Source organism: Perca flavescens, chromosome 10, assembly GCF_004354835.1.
Source record: "Perca flavescens isolate YP-PL-M2 chromosome 10, PFLA_1.0, whole genome shotgun sequence".
NCBI classification, from domain to species: Eukaryota; Metazoa; Chordata; class Actinopteri; order Perciformes; family Percidae; genus Perca; species Perca flavescens.
In genome coordinates this window covers 30,653,256-30,673,866 of record NC_041340.1, presented here as the reverse complement: position 1 = coordinate 30,673,866, position 20,611 = coordinate 30,653,256, and the positions used below count along the sequence as shown (strand labels likewise).

Here is a 20,611-nt window from a genome sequence, read left to right as displayed (position 1 = left end):
GCGTGCTGTAACGCTGCCTGACGGTTCCAGCATTAGCTTAGCCCAGCACAGATCCTGCAGGTAACTGGTTCCAACTATCCTACTGCTCCGAATTGTGACAAAAGTGACAAAATAACGCCACATGTTCCTATTTACATGTTGTGATTTGTATAGTCAAAAACAACATAACATGAGACACAGCCATCTTCTAACAGTAAACAAACCGGGAACTATATTCTTATTCTCAGACAGGCTTGCTGCGAGCATATCACTCCGCCCAAGTACTATATTCTTCCGCCTGAGAATATAGTTCCCTGTTTGTTTACAGTTAGAAGACGGCTGTGTCTCATGTTGCATTGTTTTTTGTACACGCTGTGACTCTACAAATCACAACATGTAAATAGGAACATGTTGGCGTTATTTTGTCACTTATTCGGAGCAGTAGGATTGCTAGAACCATTCACCTGCATGTTCTGTGCTGGCCTGATGCTGCTGGAGCCGTCAGACAGCATTACAACACGCACGGAGATGAGAAGGGTATGTATCGACTTGTCTAACTCTGGGGGTTACGGTAAATAAGCTAAATTCCCAATAAGTCGGCGTGTTCCTTTAAGGTGAGATATTTTTTCTAATTCAAAAGTGCTTATTTTTGTGATTTTGAAATACTTGAAGGAAACACACAAAGCGGGAACTATTATACTGTAGCTATTTATTGAAAATGTATAACATTGAAATCAAAGCACACATTGCTTGAAATGTTTTATAAAAACCGTCACATTTATTGTCATGGGAAAAATACGTTGATAACAGCTTCAGAATTTCGGTGTCGATACATTTTCGATTAATCGTCCAGCTCTATGCTGCAATATGTTGCATCAGACCTCTGCATGGAGCCTTAGTGTAGGTGGCTTTGTTTCTTAGGAACAAGTTCAAGAAGTGTGTTACTGTTTGATCTGTTGTCATTGTCATTAAGGGAGGATTTAGCTCTGAAATGCTAACATGCTGACACCTAATGTGCTTCGACTGCTTCAGTTCAGATGCGCTCATTAGGACTGTGGAGATCTGTTGTATTCTTTAAAGCGTGTCACTTTTCAGGCGAGTGAGCTGAATTTACTCTGGGGAAACCACAGCAAAGCGACTTTGAGACACAACCAGCGTTTATCGGAATCCGCTCCCCGAGGCGTTTATTTAAAAGAAAGCACCTTTTGTGCGGGTGGACATATCAAATTCAATAATGCTCAGCAAAATAGCCAGCTATAATCACCTCACTGTGATCGTGTCTTCTCTCTTCCTCTCTTTTGACAATGTTTTGCCGAAGCAAAGGAGCTTTTAAAAAAAAACTGGAACCGCTAACACTGCGATTGTGCCTCAGCTATTCTGACATTGAGTGGAGTTGTTTAATTTCCATATCAAAGGGACTCCAGGAAAAATCTGAAAACCTGCGCAACTGAAAAGCGCTGCTCTATCGCTCTCAACAAAGCATCTGAAGAAAAGAAAAAAAGGGGGAAGAAAAAAAGAGAGGAAAAGCGTGATTAGAGAAGCTGTTGAGGCAAAGGGGGGGAGACAGATAGACACAAAGAAAAAAAAAAGTTTTTTGTATCTCACATCCAAAGGTGTCTCTTCCTCTAATAGGGTGTTTTCTTTCATAAAAGGCCGTATTGCAGAGAGGGCCCAGGAGTAAATTAACTAGAGAGGAATCAGTGCTGGGATGCTGGGGTGTGAGGCAGTGGTGTAGTCTAATGTATTGTAGTGGGTATACTGTACTGTATATAAATATATTGGCCTATATATATGGGCCAGAATCTGCCTTTGGGGGATGGGGGGTGGGGTATATTATAGTGGGGGGTCTGGGTGTCCTCCCCCAGGGTTATTTTGAGCGTCAAAGACTTATTTTCCTGCATTCAGATACACTTTATGCACCCTTTTACGGTGGAAATACTTTATAAGTCGGTATATGGAATCCTGGAGCTTTCTTAGTGGGTATACTGCGTATAACTGCGTATCACGTAGACTACACCACTGATGTGAGGAGAAGGCATCTTTAGGGGGGGGTTTCTCGCTCATTTTTGTGTTCCAATGTAGAGAGCTACAGGGGAATATTGCTTGTTACTTCCCTGTGGTCCTGACTGCATACTTAAGGAAAGTGTGCTAATCCCATCGCTGTAAGAGGTGTCAAGTGGCACACATCAGCCAGAGCATTCACAATGTTTTTTGTGTGCTTCTGACCACAACTGCAAGAAGTCTGTAAAATCTGGAATTAGTTTTTTTTTTTTTTTATTGCAAATTAGAACTTGAACAATTTGTAAATGAATCAAAAGCAGTAATTTGTATTTCACGGTGTCCCCACTGTTGAATGGGTGAAGCAGGAAGCAGCTTTTAATTTTGCCTTTATTAGTCAATACTCGTAGTGGCAATTCCGACATTTGTCAAACTGTACTTCAGAGGATCAACAGGTAATGAAAATGGTAAATACACACCACACAATGCAGAAGAGAATGTGTATTACCCATTCATTCACTCAGTGCCAGATCGCACTCTTGTTAAAGTCACTCATTCATTTTTAATTTGACAGTGACAGTTGGCAGTGTCATATGGTTAGAACAAATTCAACAAGGATGATAGCTTGATCCCCTGTGACATTACAGACACACTCAGGAACATTGAGACACAAAAGCTTAACATTTTTGTTAAACATACATTTAAGGTCCCCAGAGGGTGAATCTCAGTGACTGTGAAATATCTACTACATGGATATATACAAATATGTATGGCTCCTAGATGATGCTGATATCAGCTTTTGTGACATCATGTAATTTTTTTTTAATCTAGTGACATTAATGAATCAAATTGTCAATTTGCCCAATATTATGGTATATAAACACATATCGGCAAAACTAATGACATCCCCATCAGCCTTAGCTGTACTTGTGTTCAGTGCTATTAACTAAACTAAGACATAAACATGGTTAACCCTCTGGGGTCTAAGGTCATTTTCACATACACAAACTCAGCTTTTCGTATAGTGACGCCCACATTTATTCTAGAGAAATGTGTAAAGATAATTTGGCGCTGAAGCGGAAACGTTGATGTTGGCTTTTTGATATTCCTCAAATCTCTTTTGAAGGGCACCTGAATAGATCAGTTGATAGAGCGGGCGCCCATATATAGAGGTTTATTCCTCGAAAACAAACCTTATTTTATGATGTGTTGTACGAATTGTTTCAGTGCTTGAAATGAGTTTACCAACGTCGTAGGTAATAAATGATTAAAATAGTAAATAAATGTCTGAAATGAAATTTTGTAATATTGCTTTTTGAGTAGGAGTTTTGTCAAACATTGTTTGGACTCGCTGGTGCATCTTTTGTCCACGGAGGGTTAACTGCATGCAAGCATCAGCATGTTAGCATTGTCATTGTGAGCTTCTTAGCATGCTTATATTAGCTTTAACTAAAAAAAACTGCTGTAGCTAAATATTGCCTCAAAGAGCTAAATAACAAACTTAGTCCTGTTTTTTTTTCTTTTTGATTGTTCGTGGTCTGTGACTCGTGTGTCTGTGACCCTTTTACACATGCACTGCAACCTTAAAATTATGAAGATGTTACCGGGTGGAGCAGTATGTAAGAACAAAATTGTCCGGATCATAGGCCAAGTAAAGCTTCCTAAACTATTTTCTTTATTTTCTGATCCCAAGAGATGTTGCTCTTGGTTTAAAGAAAATGCTCAAGGAATGGCAATTTAGCAATTTAGTTTTGTTGAACAGAGAGTGCCATTCTAGGAGGCTCAGAAAATAAAGAACATTAACATAGCTTCATTTGGCCATCACTAATGAAAGGGCAACCAAAGGGCCATGGTTTGTATGCTGTCTCACACAAACAGACACATTTGAAAAGAATTTTTGGAACATTCATGCAGATCATTTGGAAAGACAAGAATAACTTATCTTGTCGTTTAGAGGTTGCTCCTCGACGCAGCAACCGCGGGATTGACTTCGACCGGCAGCCCTTTGCTGCATGTCTTTTCCCCTCTCTCTCCCCTTTCATGTCTCCATCTATCCTAAAATGTCCATAAAATAATCTTATAACTTCCCATGTAAAGAGCCAACACAAATATTAGTCATACACATAACATGAGGTCTCGTAGCTATTCCAAAAGACTCTGGAAAAAAAAAAATTGCATACAACACATTGTCAGTTTCCCTTTGGTTCCTAAAAAGCAGACATTGTCAGTTTCCCTTTGGTTCCTAAAAGGCAGACATTTTAAAGCAAAGAGGTCAGAACAGTTCACATTCTAGTAGAGAGTCTGGCGGGTATAACTGTCAAATCCCTGGTACTTCACTGCATGATGGAAAGTGGGTTAATCCCAGCACTGTGAAGAGTGAAATGGCCCTTTGACTCTCGTTTTGCAGGAGAAAACGGTGTTTTTCACATTTTCAGAAAAGGAAGGATTTTGGAGCTACAGGGTTGTCCAGTAACTGCAACTGTTTTACTTAACGGTCTGGTTAATATCCCACGGGTAAATGTCAAAAGTCTCGAGAAGGTCTTTGACTTGTTAGAAGTGGCTGTTTCACGTGTCCCTAATGTCAGTTTTCCTCATGGTAAAATAAAAGGCTATATCGGGACTCGAAAAACATTTACACCCATTCACAGTGTTGTTGGAAATGTCAAAATACACTGGCATTAATGTAAAATGAAGACACTCCACTGAAGAGATATAGTTTATTCATGCTGTTAAGTTCCCAGAGTTCACTGCAGTGTGATGGCAAGTGGGCTAATTCCACAAGACCAGAAACTCTAACCCCTCATTTCCACCAACTGCAGTACGGCTGCGGATCGGCTGCGCTGCGTGTTGGCACCGTGCTCCGCCGTCCTTCAATACGCACCAGGTTCGGATTTGTTGCGGCACAGCTGCGGCCATGACTGACAGCTGTAGTCACGAGGACCCACGAAATCTTGCAAATTCACGTAGAATAGAACCACAAAACCAACAACAGTTTGTTTCCATCCAGAGGAGTAGAGGAGAAACAACTCTGTGCTGTGTTTTCAAGGTGTATTGCAGAGAAATATGATCCGCCGTGAGCACGGTGTATTTTATTATAAAAAATTAACTGGATGTTTTATTTTGTTTCTGTGCTTGACTTCCTGCCCCGCACAATCTGAATTATGCTGAATTGCTGCGGAGCTCTCCGGCGTCCGGCAAAAATAGAAGCTGTGCGTATCTCCTCCATAGGACTGCGGATCGCCGGAACTGGGACAGAGTCGGAATGCAGCCGTTCTGCAGTCAGTGAAAATACACACATTGACTTTAATGGAAACTAGGACTGGGCGATATGGCCTAAAAATAAAATCCCAGACTTTAAAAAAAAAAAAAAATCCGATTTAAGATTTTAATCGATTTTTTTCTCCCCCTACTTAAAATCAATCTGCAGACAAAGAAATTGTTCAAAAAAAGTTTTAACTTTATTTTGTTTGGACTCATATACACACGGCTATATATTCAACAACAACAAAACGAATGCGTGAGATAAAGCTGTTTTCACACATACAGGTAGCTAATTCAATTCTCGTTCTACGCTAAAAGTTCAAATCATTTTAACGTTATTGTGCAACCTTGCCCCTATTTTCACCTGTTGCTGAGTAACGTACATTAACATCCCATGGTCTCATGAATGTAGCATACCTATAGCAAGTTCCTTCGTAGTAACTAGCGGTAAAAACAAACATCGAAGAGGAGCTCCGTGCTACATAGCGACAATTGCTAGTTGTTTAAGCCGCTACAGACCTCTGTCACAGCTCGGTCGTAGCATTTAGTAGCTAGCTAGAAGTGTTGAGCCGCAACAGAGTTCCTCAACACCGCCTCTGGTGCCCTGCATGGTGCTCCGTCAGGTCAGCGGTAGCTGGTGGTTCAGTTATCTGAGAATAGGTAACTCTCTGCTGGGGACAGAGCACCGCGAGCTGCCGGTCATTTTGGCGGAGATTACAGATAAGTAAGTAATGAAACGACTAGTTATTATATATAGCTATGTAATGTTAGTCCCTGTCGCTGCCATGTTGTTTGTTTATCTCTATGGCAAACGCGCGGGGAGATGGCTAAGCCCGTTCAGAGATATGGTAGCCCAGAGGGGAGCGTCGGCGGATGTGGAGAAAATCGATTTTCATTTAAACAAATCGACGTTAACTACACATTCGAGTTAATTGATAAAATCGATTTATCACCCAGCCCTAATGGAAACCTATTGACTCTGCCGCCATTCCGGAGCGGATCCGCAGACAATTGGGGGTTAGTGACAATCTGCTTTCTGAGTTCTGTCAGCGCTATGGGAAGTATCCCTCATTTCAGCTCTATCACTTTTGACAATTTTACAGTATTCTCCCCAAGTGCAGGCCAGTGTACGTGAAACAGGTGGAAAGACATCGCAATCGTGTGATACAATTCAACACCATAAATCACCACAGGCAATGTTCCGCCGGTAACACCCAGTCAAAAGGTCATGTAAAATGTCAACAGGGGCAACTGTAGCCTCAGGCCATGATTTTTGTAATAATTGGTTTGCAATGTTTGTCTCCTCAAAACTATGCATCTCTTCTAAAAGATAAGTCCAGTTTATCCAGTTTATTACAACCACATTTTCATAGTCTGGCCATCATTCCCACTGGTAAAACTGGCATTACACTAACCATGTAATTGATGAGATCTGGGAACATGGCGGCATCGCACAAAACAAGTCCAATTCGGGATTAGACATAAAGAGTCAGACAGTACTGCTTACTTGGTAGAGAAAACAAAGAAGAACTGAAAACTATTATGTAAACTATACATTGTAAACATCTGTAACAGTTGAACTTTGACCTACAGTACTTACGGCCTTAATTGTAAAGCAATTGTTAGCAACATATTAGGGATGCATCACTCTGATCCATTTGATCGGCATCAGCACCAATTCTAACCTTATTAAGTGGATCTGATGTGATGTGACAGATCCACTGTGCAGATACTTTTCTGCTTTGATTTTGATATGTGTTGCAACAACTAATGCTAAATTGGCACTTCCTGAATGTGCTCCAAAATGTGTATTTTAAAGTGAAAGCAGTGGAACCTTTACTGTAAAACTGCAAGTGTTTGCAATGCCATTTTGGTTCTAGCTCACATGTAATTTTTCTAATTAGATAGATACATTTTCTGCACTTAATGCCCAGGAGGTCATTCTGACACAATGCATGGATGCAGAATATTAATACGTATTTAAAAAGATTTGATAAAGGAGAATAGATCAGAAAACAAGACTGACTTTAAACCGTATTAATAACAAACTTTTATCAACAGAAGTAAAGAGGAGCTACATGATTTAACTGGTAAGTTTTGGTTCGTAGGGAAAAAATAAGACGCCACAATGTGTTTACAACAGATACTAATGGTTGTAATAAACTGGAATCACAGTTTCAAGTTAAATTCATTTGTATAGCCCAATATTAGCATACAATGTCTCATCGGGATTTACATGAACCCAGCTCAGAAATGTCCCAGTTTGGGATCAATAAAATCTATCTATCTATCTATCTATCTATCTATCTATCTATCTATCTATCTATCTATCTATCTATCTATCTATCTATCTATCTATCTATACGAAGAAAAGGAGAGGAAATTCCAAGTGAGTGGAATTAGTATATAATGAGACAAATTGAATAAATTCAATAAAATAGTCACAGGAAGTAGTTTCGAGGGAAAAAGTACAGAAGCATTTCCTCACAACGCAGGATAAGTGGGGGTAGGGAGTAGAGTTCAGCAACCTGCCCGACAATATGTCACGTGTCGGGATTATCACTGTTTGAACTGTTGCCAAGTTCAGCTCGGAAAGACCTTTTGAGTTTGTCTTTCAGAGGAAATTAAAATATAGCCTTAGTCACAGGTTGGGTTTGTGCCTGAAATTTGGCAGTACCGGATGCGTTTAGTTGGGTGAGCTCTGAAAGGTACGGGCCAGGTTCGGGTCTCGGTTTTAGACCTATGCAGGAGTCTAGGGAGGTGGGGTTAGATGGGATTAAGTGGACAGGACATAATTAAATACTAATATTTCAATTAAAATAATACCACAAAAACATTTCAGTGCATCTTAACTTTGAAATGTCCCTGTGGTGCTGCTCAGTTGCAGACACAGGTGACCATTTACAGCTGTATGAATGTGTGAGGCACTGCTGGGAAAGATCATACGCACTCAGCAGATCTTTTGCTGAATAAAAGAAAGGTTTAAATAATGCATTTACCTTAATGAAAAAAAAGAAAGACATCAAATTCACAATGATGAAAACTGGGCTAATCCCTTTAGTGGAGATTTGCAGTTTGACTTCAAAGATCTAAGACATCAATACTATCATACTGTGTATAACATAATGTGTGAGTAAAAACCTGCAGAGAAATATTGCTTTACTGTAATGGAAAACAAATGAAGCAGCATCGGGTAGATGCTTCGGATTGGGCCGGTAAATACTTTGTCTGCATTGTCTGGGGAGTATAGCAACAGTTGGGGAATTCGACTGGACTAATCTCATCAACAGGACGGTATACCGTAGGTTTCATTAAACTTTGGAAGACATAAGAGGAAAATTTACTTTTTGTTGATTAACCTGTACAATACACTTCAAGTTGACAAGTATCAAATTAAAGCAATTTTGTGTCTTTTGTGTAGAAGTGAGCCCTCACAAAGTATCGTGTTCACCATTGTTGTTATATCCACAACATCTTTTCAACTTTATCTGGAGTCTTGCTGACATCATGCTCCTAGCCTGAGGCTTTCAACTAAAGAGAGAGCAAATATATCAGCAAAGCCCAACCGTGGCATTTCCAAGTAAGCTAATGAGAAACAGGTTACTTCTACGTGCGTGTTTAACGAGACAGTGTGGCAGTCTTGCCGGTGGAAAAATGATTACATTGCACAACGAGAGAGTTTCTTATTATGCATGGCCTCTGGTAAAATAACTGATATTTTCTGTTTAACCTATGTAGTTGAAAGGGTTTCATAGAGTGCTGGAATCTCTGTGGAAATGCCTTCTCGCGGTTGCAAACATGGTTGACCTTTTTGAGTTCTTTGTGGGAAGCATGAAATCAAATCATGTCCGATTTGACAGGGGGTATGGTTTTGGTTTGTTCCCGGTCGTCAATTTCATTGCTCCAAACTTTCCTGCCATCTGCGATTGTGCATCTTGCGGTCTGTGCTTGTGCTCGAAGCTGGCTTCTGCTTAGTAAAAATGGTGACTGTGCAGACAACTGGATTTTCTGTATAACTTCACTGAAAATAGTTCCATTTAAAAAAATTGCATAACTACTGAAAATGCGTATTACTGACGGGTCTGAAAATGAACAGAAGGACTGTTCAATGTCCGAACATCAGAAATCACATTTATCATTGAGTAAGTACACTCATGCATTGTATTATAGTAGCCTAAGCCCTACTAATACTTAAAGGGAAAGATAAGTTGGTTTGAATGCAGGAGCAGAAACCTTTCTTCCACGTTGGGAAGACTTTGAGAGCCAGAACCCATAATTATCTTATGAAATGATGCCCAAACATACGTATATGCCAATATACAGCGTAGTGATGCACAGCCAAAGCTCTTAATTTTGGAAAGCAGATCAAATTATGGTGCTTGAACTGCTCGATTAGATGTATACTTAAGCTATACTATGAGAAAAGTTAGTTTGAAGTAGTCAGTTACCCCTTAGTTTAATTGGATTTACAGAAAATGTAAGTTATGCACATGCAGTGTTTTAATATGCTCAAATAATCACTTTATTATATTACAATATCTGTAAGCAAATGAGGCCGTCATTAACAGGGTTGGAAATTTGGTGGTGCTCACCACCAGGTCTGTTTTTGTCGCTCCCAAATCTCTGTGTGTGTACTTGATTGCTTTGTGGCAAAGATAGATTGCATCATGGCTCGAAATGAAACAAGGGATCTTTTTTTTTTTTTTTTTGTGCATTTAGACGGAAAATTACAGTGTAATTTTCAATAAAATGGTGAAACCCTACTCAAAAGCTATAAAGATAGAGAGTAGGGGTAGAGGAGATCAGACATAAGAGGACAAGCGCAGGACTTGCTGAGCAGGTAGAGCAGGTTGTCCATTGATCGCAGGGTTGGATATCTGATCCCCAGGTATGTGGCTTAATCCTCCATATACGTAACACAAGGTCGGATCTCCAGTGTGGCAAATCACCTTAGCATTTTTGCAACACGGTCTGCTGCTCCTCGCACATTATATGCTCTATTCAATGCAACATACTTTCACAGCATAACCAACCCTGGGGAAACTTACTTACTCTCGTTAAATCTAGGATCATAACAGAACTTTGTTTTACATGTGCATTTGAAAACTAAAAAAGCTAACTGCTTAGCCGCCCTCTGAAGGTAAGGGTTGGAGGCCTACCTGCCGTCCTTCGGCTCGGCCTCAGCGTCAGCAGGCAGCGACAAACAGCGTTGACACTCAGTTTATGGATATTACATTAACACAAACTGTGGGAAAACACTACAAGTCAGAAAACCCAATCCTCCTCAGCAGTCGCTCACTGAGCTGTTCCACCACAACATCCCTCCAGTCTGCTTCACTTACCGGCAATTTCCACTGGATGTGGAACGTCTGCGGAACGTCGACGGAGTCATTAGGTTTCCATTAAAGTCAGTTTGTGTATTTCCACAGACTGCGGAACGTCTGCGTCCCTACTCCGTCCCAGTTCCGTCAGTCCGCAGCCCTCTGCAGCAGATACGCAGAGCTTCTATTTTTGACGGACGACGGAGAGCTCCGCAGCAATTCAGCACACGGCAGATAGTGCGGGACAGGAAGTCGAGCACAGAAACAAAATAAATATCCGGTTAATTTTCAAAATAAAATACACAGTGCTCACGGCGGATCATATTTCCCTGCACTACACACAGCACAGAGTCGTTTCCCCTCTACTCCTCTGGCTGGAAACAAACTGTTGTTGGTTTTGTGGTTCTATTCTACGTGAATTCGCGAAAACTTGTGGGTCCTCGTGACTACAGCTGTCAGTCACGGCCGCAGCCGTTCCACAACAAATCCGGACCCGGTGGGTATTGACGGACGGCGGAGCACGCAGCAGACACGCAGCGGAGCCGGTCTGCAGCCGTTACGCATCCAGTGGAAATCCCCGGTTAAGCTTTTGCAGACACTCTGAAGCAGGTAGGCCACACCCACCCAGCCCGGCAGCCAATAGAAACTTGACAGGTGGATTATGACGTGCAAACATATCCACTCTACCCTTGGACATATTAAATTAGTCATCAGTGCTTTACTTCACTTGTTGTAGCATCAGTGCTGCTGTTCGGCTCACCTGAGTCTTCTGCTTTAACTGCAGCCACTGCTGCTACTGGTCATAAAGAATGACATAAGCTTCACTTCCAGCCCAGCACCCACTTGTAGGTTCTGAGTCCCATGTGGTTCCCATGGGGTGAAGCTGTGTAACGCTCCCCAATCTCTGTCACGCTGAGCTTGCTGTATGCTTGTCGGGAGTGTAGAGGTCAGAGCTTAGACACAACATAATATATCAACTCTATGTTATTATGGAACCCACATAACTTCTAGGAAAGGCCCGTCCTTCAATAACATTCACACACTACTATTGGCCAGGCGTCCATTCTTACGCAAGGTAACCTAACAAGATTTGTTCAGGTCCTATCCCCTGACCAATCGGCTATCCTAACCATAACCACTCAAGGTCAATGCCTTGCCCTACCAATCGAACTGCTTCGTTCGGGCCTTTCCTAAAAGTTACGTGGGTTCCATAATAACGCATCACCTCCGCATTCATAAAATAGTCCATTCCATGTGAATTGGCTGCGTATGTGGAAATACAGGGGTTCCCCACTGGCAGGTTACAGTCCTAACCTCACAAAGCTTGTTTGAACACAACTAAATGTCTGTACCTATAATGGCTTTACATGTTCTTTTAATGTTATTTGTATGCTCAAAATTGCAGATTACAAATTATTGAGTTCTAAGCCGCAGTTTAACTTTATTGATTTACTGTCTAAGCTAACATTGTGATGATGAGGGAAGACCAGTTGGGAACCATTGCACTAGCAGCACAAGTGGGCATTGTTGTTTGCCAAAAACAAAGAAAAATCTTGAGAATATCCCATCTGTTCAGAGTGTTTTGAGCCCAAAAGACACATAGTAACACCAGTATTCAGCTGTCCACATTTCAAATCCTTGATGCTTCCTGTACTATCATTCCTCTTTTTTCTGAAGCCTCTGCCTGTCCCAACCCACTTGTTTTTTTAACAATGTTTTTATTGATCGCCGGTGCATCTTTTGTTCTCAGAGGACCTCTGATGTACTATAACAGCTAAAAAACAAAAAGTTATGACAGTATCACATGTAATGAAACAGAAAATAATGCTTTTTTGGCTGGACAGATCACATTTTCTTGACTTGACTCTGTTACACTTATGTGCACATATATAAAAAAATTAAAAGACCTTCAAACACTCTTGCTCTGTCTCTCTACATCTGTTTCCATCTGTCACGTCCTCCTCCTCCCCTGTGATTACCTTAAAATAGTATCGGGGTGTAGAGCGTTGTCATATCCAAGATGAAATGGATTTACTTACCTCCATTCTCTGTCTCTTCCTCTTTATCACTCATTCCTCCACTTTGTATCTTCATTCTGTAATTCCCTTTTCTTACATTATTTGTCTCACATTCACTTCTCTCCTTATTTTTCTTACCCTTTACCCTCATGTTCTTTTTTTTCTTGAAGTCCTCCTTAATCTCTCCCTTTTTCTTCATAGTTTCCATCTAGACTCCGCCTTTCTCCTTCCATGTGGATCTAGTTTAAACAGAGCAGGACAAAGGAAGAAAGATTGTATTTAAAACAGACAATCCTCACAGTGATTTTTCTTTGTTACAGGTGAGCATTACTCTTCCACTGATTTTATTCTACTTCATACAATTTTATCCCAAGTGTTCTGTCTCTTTAGATAATGAAAAGCTGTCAAAAAGTAATGGATCAAGTAAGAGGGATCAAGTTTGCTAAATACTAAGTGATCAAATTATCTTTCCACAACAAAGACAGTGTGCTTCTTGTCTGTGTATTCTGCGAAACACAAGACAGCCCTTCTATAAGGGTTCAATAGGATGAAACTGTCTTTATTAAGTTTTTTTGGGGGGCATTTTTGGCCTTTATATTTGACAAGACAGCTGAAGACATGAGAGAGAGAGGGGGGGAATGACATGCAGCAAAGGACCGCAGTTTGGAGTCGAAACCGGGCCTGCTGCGTTGAGGTGTAAACCTCTACATATGGGTGCCCGCTCTACCAACTGAGCTATCCGAGTTTTTGATCAGTTTCCCTGTCATGGCTGCCCAGTTTGACAAGTCTGTATCGCCCAGTTGACTTTTGTCACGTTGACTCAGGTAATTAACCTATACGTCAATGTATTTTTTTGTGTTTATCTGCCTGCATGAGTTGGCAATGCACTAGCAGGATATTGCCATTTGTTTGTACTTTGTGTATATGTAATGCTAATGCCATTTATATGATTTTTGTATCTATGCAGTCTTGCACATGCCGACCTTACAGGGTCATGCTGGTGATTGGCTCCTATTCAGTGTAATCAATAGGAGCCAATCAACTATATAATTTTGTCCAAGAAATGCAATCTTGGCATTTTTTTAATTTTTACATGTCTTTAAAAAGGTGGTTGCTAACAAGTGGCTAAATGAGACTACAGAGTTTGTCAAACACAATCACGCCGAACACGCAAAATCTGTTGGAAGCTAGTGGTGGTGACGTTGTAGTCATTCAACTGTGGTGTAGTTCGTTTAAAGCTTACCGTTAGCCTTTTACTTCTGGTGATTGCATTTCCGCTTCAAAATTCGACAGAGTTTACTTTCTGCAATCACCCAAAATCCAATGGAAAAATCCCATTGGCTTTTTGTCGAGGGAACCAGGGCGATGCTAGTCTTTATCCCTCGTGTTCCACTTCCGGGATTGCTCTGGTGCTGCAAGACTATTGTTGACTGCTCCTCAGATCTCTGCATGGTACAGCTAGGTACACTATCTGTCCAATCTGAGTATTCTCTCGCACAACTATTTTGCAGCAGCTCTGTGCAGAGTTTAGCACCGCCCATGACGATTCTGATTGGTTTAAAGAAATGCCATAAACCAGAGCACGTTTTCCTTCCATCCCAGAATGCCGTGTAGACTAGCCAGACCCTCCTTCAGAACTCTTTGGAGGAGAGTCTGGCATAGCAAGACTAGGGCGATGCTACACACTTGAAATGGGTTAAAAATAACCCAACTTGGGTTGTTTTATAACCCAACCGCTGGATCACTATTGCACCAGACCAACAGTTAATTTGACCCAGCAAGATGGGTTGGTCATTTTTAATCCAACAGATGAGTTAAATATTCTACCCAAATGCTGGGTCAAATTAATTACAATTCTGGGTTGATTCAACTACATATTTGTTATATAGTGTACCCGAATGCTGGGCAAAATTAACCTATATGCCAGATTAATTCTAAGACATTACAGTACAATTTAAGAAAATAAATTGCAATAAAACTGTTAAACTACAAACCTAGAACAGAATACATGCTAGATGTATGCATATATTTTTTAAATAAACACTTAAACAATACAAAACATAATGGAATCTTTGAAAAAAATTATAACAATATAGTGGAACTGGTGCAGTTCATATCACTCAGGTAGGAAAACATTCAATTCAAGCAAAACAACAATTACGAATGAACTGGCTGAACATTCAACAGGTCTATAGTGAACAAATTCAAATTCCTATTAAAAAGCTGCTATTAAGAGCCATTAGCTCTACTTGCAAGCAAGTATTCTACTTTGAATAAACTTTACCATTTTAGACTCCCCTCTGGCATTTCACGTGACCAAGTTTCAAACAACTTTGACGCAGCATCCCCATGCAGGACAAGCCTGTGCAATCTATAAAATGGAAAACACATTTTTAAAACCAATTCAATGTGGCACACTAATAAAACATTATAAACAATGTATCCTTATATGTAAGATCATATTTCCCTATATCTACCATGCCTTTGGTCATTAGGTGAGGGAACTCTTCGAGGATCTGATCGATGGTCCAATTGTTGTCCCTAATCCACTTGGCCCTGTAGACTGCTGTGTTCGGCATGTAGTTCTCTATCTGGCTGAGGGGCTGAGAATTATTTCTCAACCATTCTTTAAGCTGTGACCCACGTTCGTCTGATATGGTACATTCTGTAAAAAAGAACAAGAAAGTTGTCATTCACTGAAATATGGATGTTTTGCTTCAAATAATTTTTCAGTTTAATAATTACCTGGTATGAGAGCCCTTGCGAGAGCGCCATCATCTGGCGTTTGTGGTGGTGTCTGTGCCGTGCTCTGCGACCTGCTGGTTGATCTCAGCCGCTTCCTGACGTTCCGCAGCCTTTCCTCCAGGAATCCAGTGGCCGGCTCTATTCATCTATTGGAGTCACTTTGACATATTACGTGGAAGCTGTTGAAAAATAGAGGAAATTATATTTCATAAGAATTCATGTCTGAAAAGGGCTTTAGTAGCAATGCAGACTTGATATGCTGTGGATGGGAAAACATATTTCTTACCTTTTAAATCTTTCGACAAGGTCTGGCACTCTGTCAAAGTGTTAATGACAAAGCTATCCATTGATCTGAAACAAACACAAAAAGAGCTTAAGCAAAGATACAATTGCTATTGTATCTGTTGTTGTGTGTGGCGGGAGACTGAGGACCCAAATGCAGAGAGAGCAGGCAGGCAGGCAGGCAAACGTCGATGTGGAGGGTTTAATGAAAACAAAAGCGGCAGTACAGACACTGGAAAACTCACAAAAACAAAACTGACAGGAAAAACGTAGGATGAAGCAAACTGACGCAGGCACAAACACAAAGCACAGGGAGGAAACACAAGGGCATGGCTACACACTAAACAGGTGCTGAAACAAAACAATCTGACACAAGACAAGGGGAACACAGAGGCTAAATACATGAGGTGATGGGTAAATCAGAAACAGGTGAGACAACAGGTGAAGCACATCAGGGCGGGGCAAGACAATCAACAAAGGTGGGAACAGAAAGCAAAGCCAGACATGACAAGACAGAAGACCAGACTATCAAAATAAAACAGGAAGCAGAACATAAACAGGGAAACATGAAATCGACTAAACACAGAAACTTGACACAACACTAAACACAAGGGAGAACAACAACAAAAACAGGAAACATACAGAAAACTACGAAGCAACAGAAACGGCACAAAACACAAGGCAAAATACAGAAACCAAAACAGAATGCAAGGCATAAACGCAGAAACCACAACATATCACCATGTAAAAGCAATGCAGACTAACAGCAGAATGTAATCCAATGTGAAGATAACAGCCATTTTATTTAGCATCAAAATCCTCCCTCTCTACCTATACAATTCATATGACAAATTGCATGCATGTGAATTGTTTTTACCTTTTTACAAGAATATTTGTGGCTGCTCAAAGCATAGCCTTCAGGGCACGAGTGTCAGTACAACAATACAGCAGTGGTTCCCAAACTTTTTATTATATATTTCTTAACCCTTAACTCAAGTGGCCCTTGTCATTTGCCAGGCCGCCATTTTAAATAAGCATTTGTTCTTATCTATTGTGGGTCACCACATTACTTAAATAAATACACATAAATGCATTTAGTCAGACATATCAGGTTATCTCACTGGTTTTACATACTTTAATCAGTCATACACTGTTATGCCTTCACATTTCACATTAAAAGCTTCAGGAAAAACAAGCACGTTCATTTATAGCCAGTTAAAATAATATAGCTAGCAAAGCAACTAACTGACAGCCCGTTGGCTAGTAAACATAGTTTGTTAACTGGCGAATCACCTGGCTAGCTTGAAACTAGCTGGCAAATTAGCCTGATGAACTCAATAAACATGACCATATGCCCATGGGCATTATGAACTTGTTTCATTAATTCATTAATATAATTCAGACCAAACGGATAAGCTGTAGGCTATCCATGCTTCCATGATAACGGCTAAATGGCTAACGTTAGCTAGCTACGTTGTTAGCCAAACTAACCAACTAGCCTCACAATATAAAGATAGTACTTTAATAGGTAACGCAACACAGACAATGTGAATTAGACATGTAGCTAGTGTACACAAACCTTTTATTATTTATTTGCCTCGTTGGATGACCAGACTGGTTCTCTGCTGTGACAAGCGCTCGGTGTGTGGACTCTGGTGATGATCTGATGACGTTCGTAGCACAAACAACCCAAGTGCTGGGTCAACCAATGTATGTTGGGTTGATGGATTTTGACTCAACGCATGAGTTGCACAAAATAACCCAACTTCCATATAAATAACCCATAATGGGTAAAACATTTCATAACCCAGCGGTTGGGTAGATGAAATAACCCAGCATTTTTTAGGGTGTAACTTCTGGGTTGGCCTACCAAAATACGTCATCCCTGCAGCACTCTATAGGACATATGTATGCTGTTTGACAAAAAATATGTAGCACAAGGTCCACTAACTGGTAATTTTCCAGATGGATTGTAAAACGTATGTCATGTGACTGAAATTCCATGTTTAGTTCATGTGATAACAACTGAAGCATTTGACATAACAGCTAATCAATATATATATATATATATATATATATATATATATATATATATATATTCTCAAGGTCAATAATGAACCTTCAAGCCCAAGATGCACGCTGTGTAAAATATAAAATTAGAGTTTCAGCGCTCCGTCTCTGTGAATACCATGCTGTCAAGATATGTGTATTCTACGTGTCAAAGTGAAGATATTTCAGTGAACTTTTGATTTGTTCATTCAAACAGCAGCAAACAATCTGCACTGAACAAATGAATCTGCAGATCTGAATTTGGCAGGCTTACCTAAATTTGGTGTTCTGATTTTCAAAATTTAGATGACTGTAATACTTTTTGTCAGATCAATTGATCTGCCTTAGCCATTTCCTACATATAATAATAATAATAATAATAATAATAATAATAATAATAAATTGAATTTATATAGCGCTTTTCAAGTCGCTTATATATATATATAAGCGGGGTCGTATGTCGGAATGGATATTGGAACCCGTCAAATCTGTATATTTTTAAGTGTTTATAACAAGATTTTCAGCATATTCCACTGTAATGATGACATTACAATTAGGATTGGTTTGCCTGTTCAGTTATTTATATTTTCATTGGATACAAAATTATTCTCTCCACTATATGTTTCAGCATGTTCAAAACTGATTGGCCTGTGAGGAGCACTATACCTGTCTGCAAGTCATAACAAGGTGTCATGTTTGCAGCTTAATGGCGAGAGGGGGAGGACAGTCACTGCCGTCTTGTTTTCAGTTTCTCTTTGTCTTCATCTCAGTACATATTTTGTGTCCTTATTCTCTTTCCCTCTCTCCATGAATCTTTCTTTGTTCTCTTTTACCCTCTCACTGTCTCCTCTCACTCTTTCTCCCTGTAAATATATGCCAGTCTCACATTAAAATGACTTTCTGCAGGCTACCTGAATATGCTGTGGGCCTTATAAGGAAGCTACTACGCTGCCTCTGTGAGCTACTGATATGCAATTTTCATGCAGATAGGAAGCACAGGGGTAATGAGAGAAAGAGAGAGTTTCATAGGCAGAGAGGCGAGGAAAAAAACAGAATTTGCCCTCTAAACAAACCAAATCGCCATTTTAAATTTCTGCATACTGTATAGGCTTTTATATCTAGGTTTTCATGTGTCTTGCTTAGAGGCTCATGAATAATGTGATGGAGTCAATATTCTGCCTGCATTTTGAAATGCAAAGAAAAGCTGCAGAGTAGAAGTGAAGCTTTTAAAGTCACAGATATATGGCTTTTCATATACTGCTTTTGTAATGAGCAGTTGGTAACATGCTTGATGGTGTTAAAGCCACAAAGAAATAGTGATGGCCAAATGAAGCTTAACCATTTTCTTTATTTTCCAACCCCCCCAAAAGGCACTGTCTGTTCAACAAAGGGTTGAAAGTGCACTGAATTGCCATTCCTTGAGCCTTTTTCTTTAAACCTGTGCACTTCTCTTGTTATAAGTGTTTACTGTTGTCTGTGTAGTATTTTAAATTGTACTTTATGTCATTTCTAAACTATATATATTTCTAATGTATTTATGTTCTAGCCCTCCTTCCCTTTCCCTAAGTGGCTTTGCCACTTGTCAGGCCGACATTGTAAATAACAACCTGTTCTTAATGACTTGCTTGTAAAAATAAAAAAATAAAAATGAAACAAATAAACCAAGAGTGATATCTAGTGGGCTCAGAAAATAAAGAAAATGGTTCATAAAGATTAATTTGGAGAAGGTGAGCTTGACTCGGTTGTTTTCGCTACACTGCCTTAGTGACATAGGTAGGTGACCGATTTGCATTATCTGAAAAATGAAAAAAGTGTAAAAAAGGGGGAAAAAAGTCTAAATGCAGGTTCTTGCATATGTTTGCCGTCAACATAGCTACTTCTATCAATGTGTGTAAATCTAATCATGCAATCAAAGGAATGTTATGCATGTAGGTAGGCTGTTTGTCATTTCATAGGTAGTTAATGACAATGGAGCTGACTTAAGAGCAGAGCCTGCTCCAGAAGTCACCCCACAAAGGAGCCCTGTAGGCAGGTAGGTACTCTTGACTTTTTACACACTTTAATTTTTTTTAAACTGTTTTTGCACTTTTGAACCCAAGACCTCCCTCATCCGAAGCAAGAATCATACCGTGTCAAACTCAACTTCTCTAAGGGCCACATTGGAAAAAGACAATCACATCAAGGGCCAGACATGTTTAGTTTATTGACATGCTTTGATTTAATGGAAAAAGTCAAATATGCCAAGAATGTCGGAAAAAGGGTCAAAAAGCGCAAAAAATCTTGGAAAAAGCAACAACTTAAAAAACATCAAAAATAGTGCCACATTTTTACAAAAAGATCTGAAAACCTCAGGGAAAAAAGTGTCAAAAAGTCATTTATTTGGCAGCTGCAAAGAATAAATTATGAAACACTTGCCTCCACAATTTATATTTCCATCCATGTTGTATGCATACTAAATTTGCACGTAACATTGTCTGAGCTACACAGACACTGTCTTGTTCAAGTAAACATTTCTGCAGGATGAAATTCAGTCTCTCAACAGTTCACTATATCCTAAGTAGAGTTGATTTTCAGTCAAACTAGTTTGTATTGATTACATGTTGAAAACTTGGTCAAATGGTCCTGGGTTGAACAAAGGAAGATAATCATTGTGAACCAGGGAGACATTGTCTATTTCTCTTTCTGCACCACACAGTATTGATGGACACAATAGTCTAATCGCTAAGTGAAAAAGGACTGGCCTCAGGGGAAAACAGCATTGTTGAGAGAGATGAGGAAAGCCCTTCTTTGTCTCCAATTGGATCACAACCCTTCTTTTTAATTTCTTATCTCATTTTGTTCCTTTTCTCACACTGATAAGATGTTCTGTACTCGATCTTTCCTTTACTCTAATTTAATTTAATTCAAATCACTTTTTTACCCACCTGAAAAAGAAAGCTGATCATTTGCCAAAGCAAA

At 39.8% G+C, this 20,611-nt stretch overlaps 1 long non-coding RNA gene across 1 annotated transcript; it reads right to left on the bottom strand.

Moving 5' to 3' along the window:
- Window positions 1–14,727: 14,727 nt before the first annotated feature.
- LOC114563205 (uncharacterized) lies at window positions 14,728–17,270 on the bottom strand. The gene is made up of 5 exons (XR_003693590.1): window positions 17,184–17,270; window positions 15,609–15,673; window positions 15,323–15,501; window positions 15,055–15,242; window positions 14,728–14,948 (listed from the first exon to the last, which is right to left on the bottom strand). It is a non-coding gene; the product is annotated as an uncharacterized LOC114563205 (long non-coding RNA).
- Window positions 17,271–20,611: the final 3,341 nt, after the last annotated feature.